The 15963-nt window shown below is 40.7% G+C and overlaps 1 pseudogene across 1 annotated transcript; it reads right to left on the bottom strand.

The window, feature by feature from the left end:
* Positions 1–12494: 12494 nt before the first annotated feature.
* Positions 12495–14724, bottom strand: LOC110525625 (leucine-rich repeat transmembrane neuronal protein 4 pseudogene; annotated as a pseudogene). The gene has a single exon (XR_016496578.1). The product of XR_016496578.1 is annotated as a leucine-rich repeat transmembrane neuronal protein 4 pseudogene (transcript).
* Positions 14725–15963: the final 1239 nt, after the last annotated feature.

Here is a 15963-nt window from a genome sequence, read left to right as displayed (position 1 = left end):
CTAAAATGATTTGCCAACATCAATCTCACATTCCTATTCTACACACATAAAAATGTACAAAAATACAACACAAACACACATTGCCTCCAGCTACAGTATTAGAGTTGTGATGGTGGACATCAGAATCCAAGAATGTATGCTTAATCTGCCAAAAAGAGTGTAGTTTGGCAGAGAGGGAGGATCCATTGAGAGTGTGGTCTCCCATGCCTTGCCTGGAGGAGAAGTGGAAGGAAGTAGGAACTGCCACTTTCTGATAAACAATTTCGCATGACTTTCTCCATCTGTTTCATGTTCACATTTCTAAGAATCTGCCTGTCACAGATTTGAGGAAGAATATTGAAAAGTGGACGGTTAAATCAATCATGTAAAATGGCTGGCTCAGTAATACAGACATGCTCAAATTTGTTGGAACCGCTCCACAAAATACGAAGAATGTACAATTTTCTCTGAAATAACTTGAAACTGACAAAAGTGATTGGCATCCACTATTGTTTATTCCATATTTAATAGAAATCAGACTTTGCTTTTGATTTTTTTATACAACATAATATTGTAAATAATAAAACACATGAAAGTGGCATGGACAAAAATGATGGGACCCGTAACCTAATGTTTTGTTGCGCAACCTTTAGAGGCAATCACTGCAATCAAAGGTTTTCTGTAGCTCTCAATGCGATTTCTGCACCTGTTAACAGGTAGTTTGGCCCACTCTTCCTGAGCAAACTGCTCCAGATGTCTCAGGTTTGATGGGTGCCTTCTCCAGACTGCAAGTTTCAGATCTTTCCATAGACGTTAGATCGGATTCATATCAGGACTCATAGAAGGCCACTTCAGAATAATGTTTTGTTCTTATCCATTATTGGGTGCTTTTAGCTGTGTGTTTTGGGTCATTATCATGTTAGAGGACCCATGACCTGCGACTGAGACAGAGCTGGGCAGTACGTTTCACTCCAGAATGCCTTGATAGTCTTGAGATTTCATTATGTCCTGCACATATTAAAGGCACCCTGTGCCAGGCGCAGCAAAGCAGCCCCAAAACGTAACCAAGCCTACTCCATGTTTCACTGTACTGTAGGTATGGTGTTCTTTTCTTTGAAACCTTCATTTTTTAGTCGGTGAACATAGAGCTGATGTGACTTGCCGAAAAGCTCCAGTTTTGACTAATCTGTCCAAAGGACATTCTCCCAGAAGGATTGTGGCTTGTCAATATGCATTTTAGCAAATTCCAGTCTGGCTTTGTTATGTTTTTCTTTCAAAAGTGGAGTCCTCCTGGATCTTCTTCCATGGAGCCCACTTTCGCTCAAAAAGCAACTGATGGTGTGATCAGAAACTGACGTACCCTCACCTTGGAGTTCAGCTTTTATCTCTTTTGCAGTTATCCTTGTTTCTTTTTCTACCATTCGCACTCTCCTTCTGTTCAATCTGGGGTTGACTTTCCTCTTGCGGACACGCCCAGGGAGGTTGGCTACAGTTCCATGGACCTTAAACACCTTAATAATATTTGCAACTGTTGTCACAGGAACATCAAGCTGCTTGGAGATGGTCTTGTAGCCTTTACCTTTACCTTGCTTGTCTATTATTTCCTTTCTGATCTCCTCCTTTGCTTTCTCTGGTCCATGTTCAGTGTGGTGAACACAATGATACCAAACAGCACAGTGACTAATTTTCTCCATTTAAATAGGCGAAATGACTGATTTCAAGATTGGAGACGTGTGATACTAATTAAAGAAACTAATTAGTTTGAAATATCACTATAGTCCAATTATTTATTATATTTTCTAAGGGGTACCAAGAAATGTGTCCAGGCCATTTCAGAATATCTTTATAGAATAAGCAATAATTCATCTATTTTCACAGCTTCTTCGCTTCATTCTATGACATACCAAAGGCATGCAAGTATACATGATAAAATAGGTTTTAATTGAATCACTTTTCAGGAGGAATGAAGCATTATTTCAATGAGCTGTAAGGGTACCAACAAATTTGAGCACGTCTGCAAGTAAATTCCTCTTTACTTCCCATTTACAAAAGGCATTTTCTTCGCTATTGCTAGCTAAAATTGTATTGTTGTCATTGACCACTGCCAACTAATGTGGGACATCTGGCAACAACTGAATATGAAAGTAATTCCATGTTATTGAATGCAGCTCATGTTGCATAATCTAGAACTGTTTATGTTCCTACACAAACCAAATGATGAATTATGTAGCCATAGTCTTCTTGTTATTTTAATTGAGAATGCAGGAATCTATTTAATTCCAAACTCAATATTGAATAATTTGAACAGTATGAAACTGTCACTTGCTTATCAGAGGTGTCTCTAAAGGATGGAAAAAAAGTATTGTTTGAAAAAGCTAGCCTTAGCTTTCCTAACTGCCTGTGTATATTGGTTCCTAACTTCCCTGAAAAGTTGCATATCACAGGGGCTATTCGATGCTAATGCAGAACGCCACAGAATGTTTTTGTGCTGGTCAAGGGCAGACAGGTCTGGAGTGAACCAAGGACTATATCTATTCCTGGTTCTACATTTTTTGAATGGAGCATGCTTATTTAAGATGGTGAGGAAGGCACTTTTAAAGAATAACCAGGCATCCTCTACTGACGGGATCAGGTCAATGTCATTCCAGGATACCCCGGCCAGTTCAATTAGAAAGGCCTGTTCGCTGAAGTGTTTTAGGGAGCGTTTGACAGTGATGAGGCGTGGTTGTTTGAATGCAGATCCACTACGGATGCAGGCAATGAGGCAGTGATTGCTGAGATCTTGGTTGAAAACAGCAGAGGTGTATTTGAAGGGCGAGTTAGTTTGGTTGATATCTATGAAGGTGCCTGTGTTTACGGATTTGGGGTTGTACCTGGTAGGTTCATTGATAACTTGTGTGAGATTGAGGGCATCAAGCTTAGATTGTAGGATGGCCGGGGTGTTAAGCATGTACCAGTTTAGGTCACCTATCAGCACGAGCTCAGAACATAGGTGGGGGGCAATCAATTCACATATGGTGTCCAGGGCACAGCTGGGGGGAGAGGGTGGTCTATAGCAAGCGGCAACGGCGAGAGACTTCTACATTTTTAGAAGTAGAAGCTCAAATTGTTTTGGTACAGACCTGGATAGTAGTAAGACAGAACTCTGCAGGCTATCTCTGCAGTAGATTGCAACACCGCCCCTTTGGCAGTTCTATCTTGGCTGAAAATGTTATAGTTAGGGATGGAAATTTCAGGGGTTTTGGTGGTTTTCCTAAGCCAGGATTCAGACACTAAGACATCTGGGTTGGCAGAATGTGCTAAAGCAGTGAATAAAGCAAACTTAGGGAGTAGGCTTCTGATGTTAACATGCATGAAACCAAGGCTTTTACGGTTACAGAAGTCAACAAATGAGAGCACCTGTGGAGTAGGAGTGGAGCTAGGCAGTGCAGGTCCGGGATTAACCTCCACATGACCCGAGGAACAGAGAAGTAGGATTAGGGTACAGGTAAAGGCTATAAGAACTGGCCGTCTAGCACGTTCGAACAGAGAGTAAAAGGAGCAGGTTTCTGGGCACGATAGTATAGATTCAAGGCATAATGTACAGACAAGGTATGGTAGGAAGAGAGGAAGAGACTTGATGGAAATTAGCAAATTGTATGATGGTAAAATAAAAATGATTATATACTGTAGGTACAAATACATAAAGTCATAATTTTGTTGCTCTCAGGATATAATGTGATTTTCTCTGTATGTCTGACAACAACTAAGAGAAATACAGACCATTAATTATATTCACTGAATGGTAGGTGTATATTGAATTCATAATGAAATCAAATTGATTAAATTAAACATTGTGCTTTAATAAATTAAAAATATGGGTGGTAATGTTGCAAGAGCAATGGTTCGCTAACAATAATTGTTCAACCCTTTCATGTGGTAATTTGCTCAATGCTTGCTGCTCTCATAATGACTGTACTAACACCTGCATCATCCAATGAGGAATTACTTAAATGTTACACTGTCAGACTTGGTGATAGAAACCCTGTCTCCACCCCTTGAACATAAACAAGTCACTACAATAACTAGTTAATTAAGGGAGGGGAGAGGAGGTGAGGCTGTAGGACTGAATCTTGCTGTCTGTCTTCAAATCAAGGAGGCAGTCTCAATTAAATGTGAGTCACTATTTTGACCAGAGGAAAGAACTGGAAAAATCCCAGGGGTTCATAAGATAGTGGGGAATCAGTGTGTCCTGTTCACTTGAGATCCCACTAAGACGTAAAAAAAAAAAATGTTTGGCCTGATGCAAAAAAGAAACACATTAGCTGTGCTGGAGATGAAGATTCACTGGACCAGAGCCAGGGCCTCTGTGCTGCAATTACAGAATGTCAGTGGAGAGAGTGTTCTTTTCTAACCACTGGAGTGGTCAATGCCACAGAGGTGACCAGGAGGCATGGTGCTGCTCCATACAGTATGAAACCCCCATTAAACAGAGGTTAATAAATAAATGGAAACAATTCCAAACTCCAGAGATCCCATGGGGATCCAACTAGAGTTGAGAATTTGAAACATTGGATACGTTGACTGATTTTGTGCCCTATGATTTTACAAGGACATTTGAATCTACAGTATGCAGTACAGTCTAAAATGAAGGTTACAGTAGGTTTGGTTTGGGCCTGTAATGGTTCCTGGTGGCATTGGAGTCCTCTGGAATGAATATAGTGTTTAGCCACTGAGCGGTTTGTCAGTGAACTCTGGGTAATCTCCAAGCCATGCTCCTGGTAAAGGTCTTGGATTCTTTCTAAGTGAGGCAATGAATAAGAAAACAATTAAATGTTAACATGAGAAATTTCTATAAAAGTTTTGTATAAATAAATTCATTATCACAAAATCTGAGTGCAACTGGTATAACAGTTGTAAGCACCTACAATGCATAAAATATGATATATTTTAAATCTTACCTTCCTATTAATTACCATATACATAGTGTTAGAACCATTGGCTTTAATGCAAATACATAGGTTAGCGTCACTTAGGGGGCAGCGGCTAGCCTCGAGGTTAGAGAAGTGGGCCAGTTGCTGGTTCAAATCCCAGTGCTGACGTTGGGGAATATCTGCCGGGGAGTGAGCCGGCAACCGGACGGTTGCTGGCATCAATATCTCAGGTGCCACCTACCACCGATGTTCCCTTGACTATGGAACTTAACCCCCTAAACTGTTCATTGGGCTGCGGATGTCCTCTGCTCCAGCCTCCCCAATTAAATGTGTGTTTGTGGGTATGTGTATATTGAGGGGTTGGATAAAAGCAGAAAACAAATGTCGATCTCGCGTGGACTAGTGGAGTGTAGGGTATATCTAATATAAATGGCATTGGACCACTTTCCAGGAAAACGATTAATATAGAACAGCATACTACAGGGGAGCACCCAACACTCATACTGAGCATTGCATTAAAAAGCAAGTTTGCGGCTGTTAGTGATGCACATTCACTAAATTACCATGAATACATTCAATAAATGGATGCAGACTGAGTGCTTCACAACAGAACACGTTGAGAGGAAGGGAGGATTCAATTAAAATAGTGTTTTATCGCAACATTAAATTAATTACAAAAAGCATTATGAAATACTAATTATTGTCATCTGCAATAATTTGTACATTACAGTATGAGTTGGTCTGGAAGGAAAGACATCAGCCAGAGTATACCACAACATGCAATGGAATGCTCATCTTACTCAATCGTTGTGAAATCAAATAGTTTTCTTGCTCACGGCTAGGGTTAGAAAGGGTCAGAAACTTTCCGGTAAATTTCCAGAATTTTCCATGGGAAAATTTTGGGAATTTTGCTTAAATTCATCAGAAAATTTAACGTATAACAGTTAACCTTTTTTTGTGGGATAGAAATAAGGCAATTATAGGTCTTGTGGCATATTTTGGTTGAATTATCCCCAATTCAATGGAATTGCAACCCTCTGCATGCACAGTGCACTCTTCCATCACATGTACAGCAGATTCTCAATATCTTGCACACTAATTAGATGCTAATGAGCCCACACTACTTACTACCCTGTCTGAGCCAAGGACTACATGCTTCTGGTAAGTTCTGATTACAACACTGGGTGTGGTGAATATATTTTATGTGACATACATGATTTTTTGTTAACTGGTAAATAGTAGCCTACAGCAAAGTGTGTTTAAATCATTTCTACCTTGTTAACAATTTCTGCTAGTTTGTTTTTGCTACCATGTGGGTTTTAGCTTGCTTGAGCATGCTAACTGAGAAGTGTTAATTCACCTGTTTCCATACATTTATCTTACAAAGGAGTTGTTTAATCTAATTGCTTAACTATTTATCTGTATTTGTGTTTTTTTTACTAATTATTTTCAAATCTTTACAGGAAAATTCCACGGGCACTATCTGATGTGTGGAGACATTTCACTGCATCTAATGTAGAAAGAAAAGCTGTGTACATTTGCAAATACTGAGCCAAATCATATGTGAAGAATGCAACAAAGATGCAGAATCATCTAGCCAAGTGCATAAAGTTCCCTCAGAACAAGCAACCTCTGACAAAAGTCAGAATCAGACACCTTATCGATAGCAAAAGCTCATGGTCCTCCTGGAATCAGAAGTGTTTTTGACTCAATGGAGGAACGTAGTCAGAGAAATGCTGATGAATGAACAGCTCAAGCTGTGTATGCAACTGGTTCACCTCTGATGCTCACAGGCAATGTGTATTGGAAGAGATTTCTGAATGTTCTCCGCCCAGCATACACCCCTCCAACCAGACATGCTTTATCTACTAATTTGCTGGATGCAGATTTCAAGTGAAGGTCAAGCAAATCATAGAGAAAGCAGACTGTATTGCCATCATCTCTGATGGGTGGTTGAATGTTTGTGGGCAATGAATAATTAACTACATCATCTCCACCCCTCAACCAGTATTCTACAAGAGCACAGACACAAGGGACAACAGACACACCAGTCTCTACATTGCAGATGAGCTGAAGGCAGTCATCGATGACCTTGGACCACAGAAGGTATTTGCACTGGTGACAGACAATTCTGTGAACATGAAGGCTGCTTGGTCTAAAGTGGAGGAGTCCTACCCTCACATCACACCCATTGGCGGTGCTGCTCATCCATTGAATCTGCTCCTCAAGGACATCATGGCACTGAAAACAATGGATACACTCTACAAGAGAGCCAAGGAAATGGTTAGGTATGTGAAGGGTCATCAAGTTTAAAAATGTTTTTTTAACTAGGCAAGTCAGTTAAGAACAAATTCTTATTTTCAATGACAGCCTAGGAACAGTGGGTTAACTGCCTTGTTCAGGAGCAGAACGACATATTTTTTACCTTGTCAGCTCAGGGATACGATCTCGCAACATTTTGGTTACTAATCCAACGCTCTAACCACTAGGCAACCTGCCACCCCAGTTAGCAGCAATCTACCTCACCAAGCGAAGTGAGAAGAATAAGAGCACCACATTGAAGCTGCCCAGCAACACCCATTGGGGTGTTGTTGTCATCATGTTTGACAGTCTCCTGGAGGGGAAGGAGCCTCTCCACAGTCTGCCGATATGGACAGCCCCATCAAGAGGATCCTCCTGGATGATGTATTTTGGGAGAGAGTGGTGAGTAGCCTGTGACTCCTGAAACCTATAGCAGTAGCCATTGCATGGATTGAGGGAGACAATGCCATCCTGCCTGATGTTCAGACTCTGCTTGCAGATGTAAGAGAAGAAATCCATACTGCCCTGCCCACTTCACTGTTGCTCCAAGCAGAAGAAACTGCAGTTCTGAAATACATCAAAAAGCATGAAGACTTCTGCCTGAAGCCCATACACGCCGCAGCATACATGTTGGACCCCAAGTACGCTGGCAAGAGCATCCTGTCTGGTGAAGAGATCAACAATGGTGTCATCACTACCGTGTCTTGCCACCTTGGCCTGGATGAGGGCAAGGTTCTTGGCAGTCTGGTGAAGTGCACTTCCAAGCAAGGGCTTTGGGATGGAGATGCAATATGGCAGTCGTGCCAACATACCTCAACAGCAAACTGGTGGAAGGGACTTTGTGGATCTGAGGCTCTTTCCCCTGTTGCCTCCATCATCCTCCAAATCCCACCAACATCAGCCACCTCAGAGCGCAACTGGTCCTTGTTTGGGAACACACACTCCAAAGTACGCAACAGGCTGACCAATACAAGAGTTAAAAATTGGTGGCAAATTTGAGGATTTTTGAGACTGACAACGAGCCATCCTCAACAAGGTTGGAAACGGACAGTGAAGATGAGGCCTCATAGTCTGATGTTCAATAGATGGACATTGAGGAGGTCCAGGAAGAAGACATCATTTTACAGATGTATGCTGAAAACATTTCTGGGAGATGCGATGGATCATTGGGGATCATTCAATATTCCCTTTCTTTTGTTGTTCAGTGAAATTATCCCACGTGAAGAGTCAACTCATTTAATTCAATTCAGAACTAAAGAACTAAAGAATTACATTTCTATTGTAAGGATTTAATCATTTGCAAATATGTCTACTTATGATAAGGTAAAAGGTTTATGTTTCTGTCTCCATATGATATGGTAAATATATCCAATGCAAAAAACATCTACATTTAAATGGTATTAATATTAATTTGCATATATTTCTGTTAATTCCCATATATTCCCACAGAAAGTTTCCACCACTGAATATTCCCCAAAATGTGCAACCCTACTCAGGGCACACAGTGTGTTGTGAAATCTGTGAATGTATTGTAATGTTTTTAAAATTGTATAAACTGCCTTAAATTTGCTGGACCCCAGGAAGAGTAGCTGCTGCCTTGGCAAATACAAATTTCACCTTTTTAAAAATTCAATTATCCATGTTGTATTTAAGCAATAAGGCAGATGAGGTGTGGCATATGGCCAATATACCACGGCTAAGGGCTGTTCTTCAACAAACTCCGTGCTTCACAGTTGGGATGGTGTTCTTCGGCTTGCAAGCATCCCTCTTTTTCCTCAAAACATAACGATGGTCATTATGGCCAAACAGTTATATATATACATGTTTTTCATCAGACCAGAGAACATTTCTTCAAAGAGTATGTGCAGTTGCAAACCGTAGTCTGGCATTTTATGGCGGTTTTGGAGCAGTGACTTCTTCCTTGCTGAGCGGCCTTTCAGGTTATGTCGATATTGGACTCGTTTTACTGTTGATATAGATACTTTTGTACCTGTTTCCTCCAGAATTGTGATAAAATGCTGGGTTCGTAGTCTGAGTCAGGCACAGGACACAGGTTTGAGAAAACACAAAAGTCTTTATTAAAAATAATTCAAAACCGGAATATCTCCAACAAGGAAACATAACGTATAGAGAGAACCCTCCAACACACACGGTAACACAAAACAATCACGGACAAAACAGAAAGGGAGACGAGAGGGTAAATAAGGAACATAACAATAAGGGAATATAAATCAGGTGTGCGTAATCAAGACAAAACAAAAGGAAAAAGGGAACATGGATTGATGATGACTAGAAAGCCGGTGACGTCGACCGCCGAACGCCGCCCGAACAAGGAGAGGAGCCGACCTCAGCCGAAGTCATGACAAGCATCTTCACAAGGTCCTTTGCTGTTGTTCTGGGATTGATTTGCACTTTTCGCACCAAAGTACGTTCATCTCTAGGAGACAGAACACGTCTCCTTCCTGAGCGGTATGACGGCTGCGTGGTCCCATGGTGTTTATACTTGTGTACTATTGTTTGTACAGACGAACGTGGTACCTTCAGGCGGTTGGAAATTCCTCACAATGATGAACCAGACGTGTGGAGGTCTACAATTTTTTTTCAGAGGTTTTGGCTGATTTCTTTTGATTTTCCCATGATGTCAAGCAAGAGGCACTGAGTTTGAAGGTAGGCCTTGAAATACATCCACATGTACAACTCCAATTGACTCTAATGATGTCAATTAGCCGATCAGAAGCTTCAAAAGCCATGGCATAATGTTCTGGAATTTTCCAAACTGTTTAAAGGCACAGTCAACATAGTGTATGTAAACTTCTGTCCCACCGGAATTGTGATACAGTGAATTATAAGTGAAATAATCTGTCTGTAAACAATTGTTGGAAAAATTACTTGTGTCATGCACAAAGTAGATGTCCTAAACGACTTGCCAAAACTATAGTTTATTAACAAGAAATTTGTGGAGTGGTTGAAAAACTAGTTTTAATGACTCCGACCTAAGTGTATGTAAACTTCTGACTTCAACTGTAACTACGATATGGAAGAGGTATGGAAGGAATGAGATCAATTTACCACTTTTATAATTTTCATAACAATGCTCTTTTGTTCACATAGGAAGGTACCATTTGCATTCCAAACAGGAATGTATCATAACTGCAGCATGTAGCTGAAGGCATAATACATAACATAGGTATATAAATCTTGCTGCCAGCAGTACCTCCTCTACTGGAGACAAATTAAAACGTGCCATACTTAGAAAGTGAAATGAGTGATGGGAAACATAAATCATTTTGCTATCAAAGGAACATCAACCATTCTCAATGTTTGTACACACTCTCTTTACGTCACATGATGGCCATGGATACATCATCCTCCTGCCATATTTCAATATACGACTTTTCTGTATAGACATGCCGTATGAGTGAGTTGTGGTTAGATCTTTATAACTGTCACAATTGGCCTCATGAACAGTGATCATTATGAATTTTAAAATCTATACACACTATTGGTGGTTAATAACCAGCAAGTTGTCCAGTAGCTGCTAATACCAGCCTATACACAACACACAGGAGGAGAGTCTCCAAGTCTGAGGAATGACATGTTTCTAGTTCAGGACCAGTAGAAGGATATTATTGTCCTCAAATGAAAGACTGCGACTGAATTCCACCCCTTTTTGATTACGTAGGATAGCTTACGATATAAATTGTTTTTGAATGCTGGCACCAAGTTGCCCTAATCCTGCCTGACTTAACACATTCACACATGCCTCCTTGCCTACATTTATTTTCCTTTCCGTTGCGGGAGCTGACAAAGGGAGGGAGGAGGAGAGGAGAAGAGAAAACAGATGGAGGCGGGTGGCATTTTTCTAATAGGAAAAGTGCCCTGACCCTTACAGTACCTGTTTGCTGAGTGGCTGTCGCCCCTGTTCTTTCCCTTGCCTGTTACACAGCATGAACACATGACCCTCCCACACCAACACAAGCAGACACAGCATGGAGGGAGCTGAATTAGGTGTCTGCCAGTAGGAGAGAAAAGAGGACAATCACAGAATGGTAATGGGGGGAGGGGGCATTTTGGCAAGTTACTCACTCTTACGGCTGCTTTATACAGTGCAGAGGACAGTATCTGCAATATGAATGGTCAGTCATATTAGTGTACTGTCCTACAATGCCAACTTCAGTTGACAACCACTATGTCCATTTACGCTTGGTTTTGGATATTGACAGTATCTAATAATGTCAATGTCCCTACTTGTATAGCTATGTAACATACTACTGTAAATATACAAGGGATGATGGATAGTCATGTGAAAATTATAGAACTCTAATCTGTTATTCATATCCAATCTTCACAAAAATCACACCTGCTTTCCTATGAGTTTTTATTCAGCTGATTCAAAAACATGCTATTAATAAACAGCCATTTCCTGTACAACATCAATTGAGTGCATTGGCAAAAAATCATAATGAGCCAGTCAATTGATGAAACTACTTCCATAGCTAGCCTTGATTTGGCCTGTACTACTTTGAAAGAGTGCTGTCCCATTTTTAGACAATATCAAGCTGCCTCATGGAAGTACGCGTTTTGCTTATAAGGATTATTTTAGTCAAACATCACTTCTTTGTATGATATAAATTATTGTATCTGTTGGGAAATAAATAATGTTGAGGTACTTAAATATTCCCTTAAACATAAGACCTGTTAAAGGCATATGGTGATCAAGTGAATGCAATTAAGGGATTCTGCATCATGAAGCAAACAAAGGAACCCATACTTTTAAAAACCAGGAAGGAAAGCCTCTTAAAATTAAGCAGATATTTAGACAGAGTAAGATTCAGAGCCATATACAGTAGACTATGCTATAGTGCTCTGGAAACAATAAGCAACTAAAAAGAGGGCAAAAATCTGTCATGTGAAGTGTAAATAAAATCTAAATGGAAATGTACGTTTCCATAGTAGAGCCTAGATAGAAATCTGCCCTGTGAAGCCTATATGCTATGTGATCAAAATCACCATGGCTGCATTTTTCATAGCCTTAGTGGGGTGTTATACCCCACACAGCCACGAAACATGTGTCCCAGGTGTTGGATCAGACAGGATAATCATGTAGATTTTTTATTTATTTATTGCAATTTTCATAGAAATGTAATTTTGTCATAAAATGGAAAGCTGTCTTGTTACACGTCATGGTGAAGTGCCCCAAAAGAAAGTCTACTAATGCTGTTGGACTTTTTGCTGCATTGGTATAGTATGAAGATCAAAAACAGGAACATAATCTTGCAATTATGTTTCTGACACCCATTATTTAGTAACTACCATTCACAAGTTTAATGACAATTAAATTACACGGTGATCATATAATTTCATAAAAATGAACAAAAGCTAAATATAAAAATAAAAAAAACTACACATAACATGTATCAGTTGCATTTATACAAGTACAATAAGATCTCAACATCATCCAAGAATAACAAAAGTGAAAAGCAGGGTCATTTGTAATCAACAGCAAATAACCGTAACAAATGTGCAGATATAAATTAGGTTTATACTCACAAACAGGATTAATATATTCAATCACTTTGTTCTAATGTGATAACGTTAATTTAAAACAACAGTAAGAACAGTCAAACAGAGGATGGAAGATGAAATCAGTCTCCGTTGACTCAGAGGTTTACAGTGCATCCCTATGGAAAACATTGACCTCTGACTCCCAAGCAGCTGTACAGTATGTTTTTAGGATTGATAACGTTAATTTAAAACAACAGTAAGAACAGAGTCAAACAGAGGATGGATATTTAACTCAGTCTCCATTCGCTCAGAGAGGTTTACAGTGCATCCCTGTGGAAAACATTTACCTGACTCCCAAGCAGCTGGAGAGTGTGTTTTTAGGATGGAGTTGGCGGATCATACCTCACATTCTCTGGATCCTGAGATTGTGCAGGTGTAGGCCCTTGTCTCATTTACCAATGCATCCATGGTCTGAGAGTTTGTATAAGTCAAATAATACTCTTGTAACTGAGAGTTAAGGTTAAGCTTCTGCTTCCGGGCCTTTTTTCTGTGCTTGCGGTTGACTGAGTGCTGCTGCAGCTGCCTCATGCTATTGGGGTAGCGCTTCCATGAGACATAAATTACCAGCAGAATCAATGACACAGAGAGAAATAGGGCTACACTGCCTGCAATGATTTTATGGAAGGCCATATGCTCAAACTCTAGTTCTGGGAAAAATGATGAGGATTCTGGAGAGATTGAGGTCATGAGTATGGACTCCCTTGTGTCTTTTTCTGTCACAATGGGAGAGACAGGTTGTGGAGTGAGTCTTTGTACTGTTGATGCAGATATACCTTGGGTTGTTGTGGTCGTGGAAGGAGGAGGTGTGGTAGGCTTTTTGATGTCCACAACTGAGGCTGTGGTTTGCCTCATGATCATAGCTGTGGTTTGCTCTTCAACTGATATGTTCACACAGACTGTGTAGTTCCTCACTATGTCCATTACTCTGTCTCCCTGAACTGACTTGGGGCTGCTGCATATAATTTTGATGTCCTTTGAGCCTCTGAAGTTCTTCAGCCAGGTCACCAGGGGGCAGATGGTAGGGCTGCAGTCCCAGGCATTACCCACCAGGCTGATGGTGGTGAGGGAGACCCAGGCTGAAACCACATCCTGAGACATGTTGCTCAGCTTGTTGGATTCAAGATGGAGTATTTGTAAGTTTGGCATACACTGGAAAACAGCTGGGTCCAGGATCTGGATGTCATTTCCTGAGAGGTCTAATTTCTGCAGTGTATGCCAGATCCATGGCAGGCCCTGATTGACGGCTCGTATCCGGTTCCATTGCAAGTAGAGGACCTGTAGATTGCTAAGGCGTGGGAAAAGAAACAAATTAATCCTTGAAAATTGATTATGCTCCAGATGAAGCTCCTTCAACTTGAACAGCCCCAAGAAGGTGGTGCGGAATAGGGTGCGTAGGTGATTGTAACCCAGGTCCAGGAACTCCAGGCTACGACACTCCAGAAAAGTCCGTACAGGTATACTGCTGAGACCATTGGACCGTAGGTGAAGGTTTTGGAGCTTACGCAGACCATAGAAATGACCTGGCTGCAAAGAGTGTAGCTGGTTGTAGGAAAAATCAAGATTGCGCAGGTTTGGTACAGCATTGAGAGCCTTATTGTGTAAAAGTGTGATCTTGTTGGAGCTAAGAATCAGTTCTTTGAGCCTACGCACGCCCTGAAAGGCTAAGCTATCTATGGCGGTGATGGAATTGTGGTCCAGGTAGAGCCAGATGAGCTGGTTGAGATGAGCGAATTGGTAAGGCAGCAGAGTCGCTAAGCGGTTGAAGCGCAGGGACAGACCCTGGCATCCAGTAGAGATGTTTTCTGGAATGTCTTGAAAAATGCCAGACTCGCAATAAACAATCTTTCCTTCGCAGCGACAACTTGCTGGGCACATTCTCTCCCCCTTGCTGAGCAGCAGAAGAAAAGACGTCAGGAGAAAAAGACATGACAGCCTCCTGTCCCAAACTCGGGAACCTGTAGAAGAGAAGAGATTGAGTGCATGGGGCTATCATAGCACATACACCCCCCCCCCCCCCCCCCCATTTCAATATGGTGCCATGTCACTGTGCAATGTCCATGACAAAGTGGATTGATTTTCAGACCGATTTTTTTTTTGCAGTGGCAGGTGACAATCCGGTAAAGTGACAATCCGGTAAAATATGGGTGATGGGTGTTTCTTTCTAAGCCAGAAATGCACAGCAGTAGATAACGGACTCTGAAGAACTTTCACATTTCGCATCGTATCAGCTCCAAATAATTACATTGTTTTCACTTTAAATCTAACACAAATGGAACATGGCTGATTTATATGTAATGTACCGAATATAAAAAAGGAAAGGCATATTTATCAGTGACCAATCTATTATTATTGTTTTTACATCTGGATTAGAAAACCCTATATAATACATTTGCTGGTTGTACATTGACTAGGAAAAGCAAGCATCAACGAATGTCATGTAACAAATCTTCAAGCGCCATGTAACTTTAATGAAATAGATAAATTTGTCATTTCATTTCGTTTCATTGGTGGTCACTTACTCATGGCGTTAGTAAAATAGCGGCAATCCTTTCAGCACCAGGGAACTGTCCAAATAATTCATTTAACTCCTTTCATTTGACACACGCCTGCTCTTCCACTAGAAAACTCAAATTATTGACTGAATTCTCTCACGAGTTTCAAGAGATGCTCACAAGTGTATATCACTGATGATAAGTACGGCATATTTTAAATCAGAATAAAAGACAACAAATAGCGTAAGTAATCTTCCAAACAGTTCAATATATCCGCGGAGGATCAATGAGACGAGGCATAATGCACTCCTCCCCAAATAGTCTGTTGGACTGGTATAGTGTCTTCTCCTGGACGCAGAAAAAAAGCGAATTACTGGCTATGCGCAATAAACAATTCCGTTTGAGCGTGTCTGATTGCACAACCAAGTGCAAATGCAACACCTTGCTCTCTCTCTCGCTCTCTACGCACACATGCACGTACACTCGCTAACACACACACACAGAGACAGAGAGAATTCCGCTGTAAAAGAATCGGTAACATTCGAGTTAATTAAATAAATCCATACTGTGCATTATTTATTGAATGTTGAAATATCAACGTACTTCAACATACTCCGATTATGAAAGATCTATGTATTTACAAAAGCTACATTGTTAACGAGGAATTCAGGAGAAAGAAATGTAGTCTCCACAATCTGCCAGCTAACATGGGT

Source organism: Oncorhynchus mykiss, chromosome 6 (genome assembly GCF_057628025.1).
Source record: "Oncorhynchus mykiss isolate SJ-2025 chromosome 6, ASM5762802v1, whole genome shotgun sequence".
NCBI lineage: Eukaryota > Metazoa > Chordata > Actinopteri > Salmoniformes > Salmonidae > Oncorhynchus > Oncorhynchus mykiss.
Note: the sequence above shows the minus strand (reverse complement) of the source record. Positions and strands in the feature narration are given on the sequence as shown.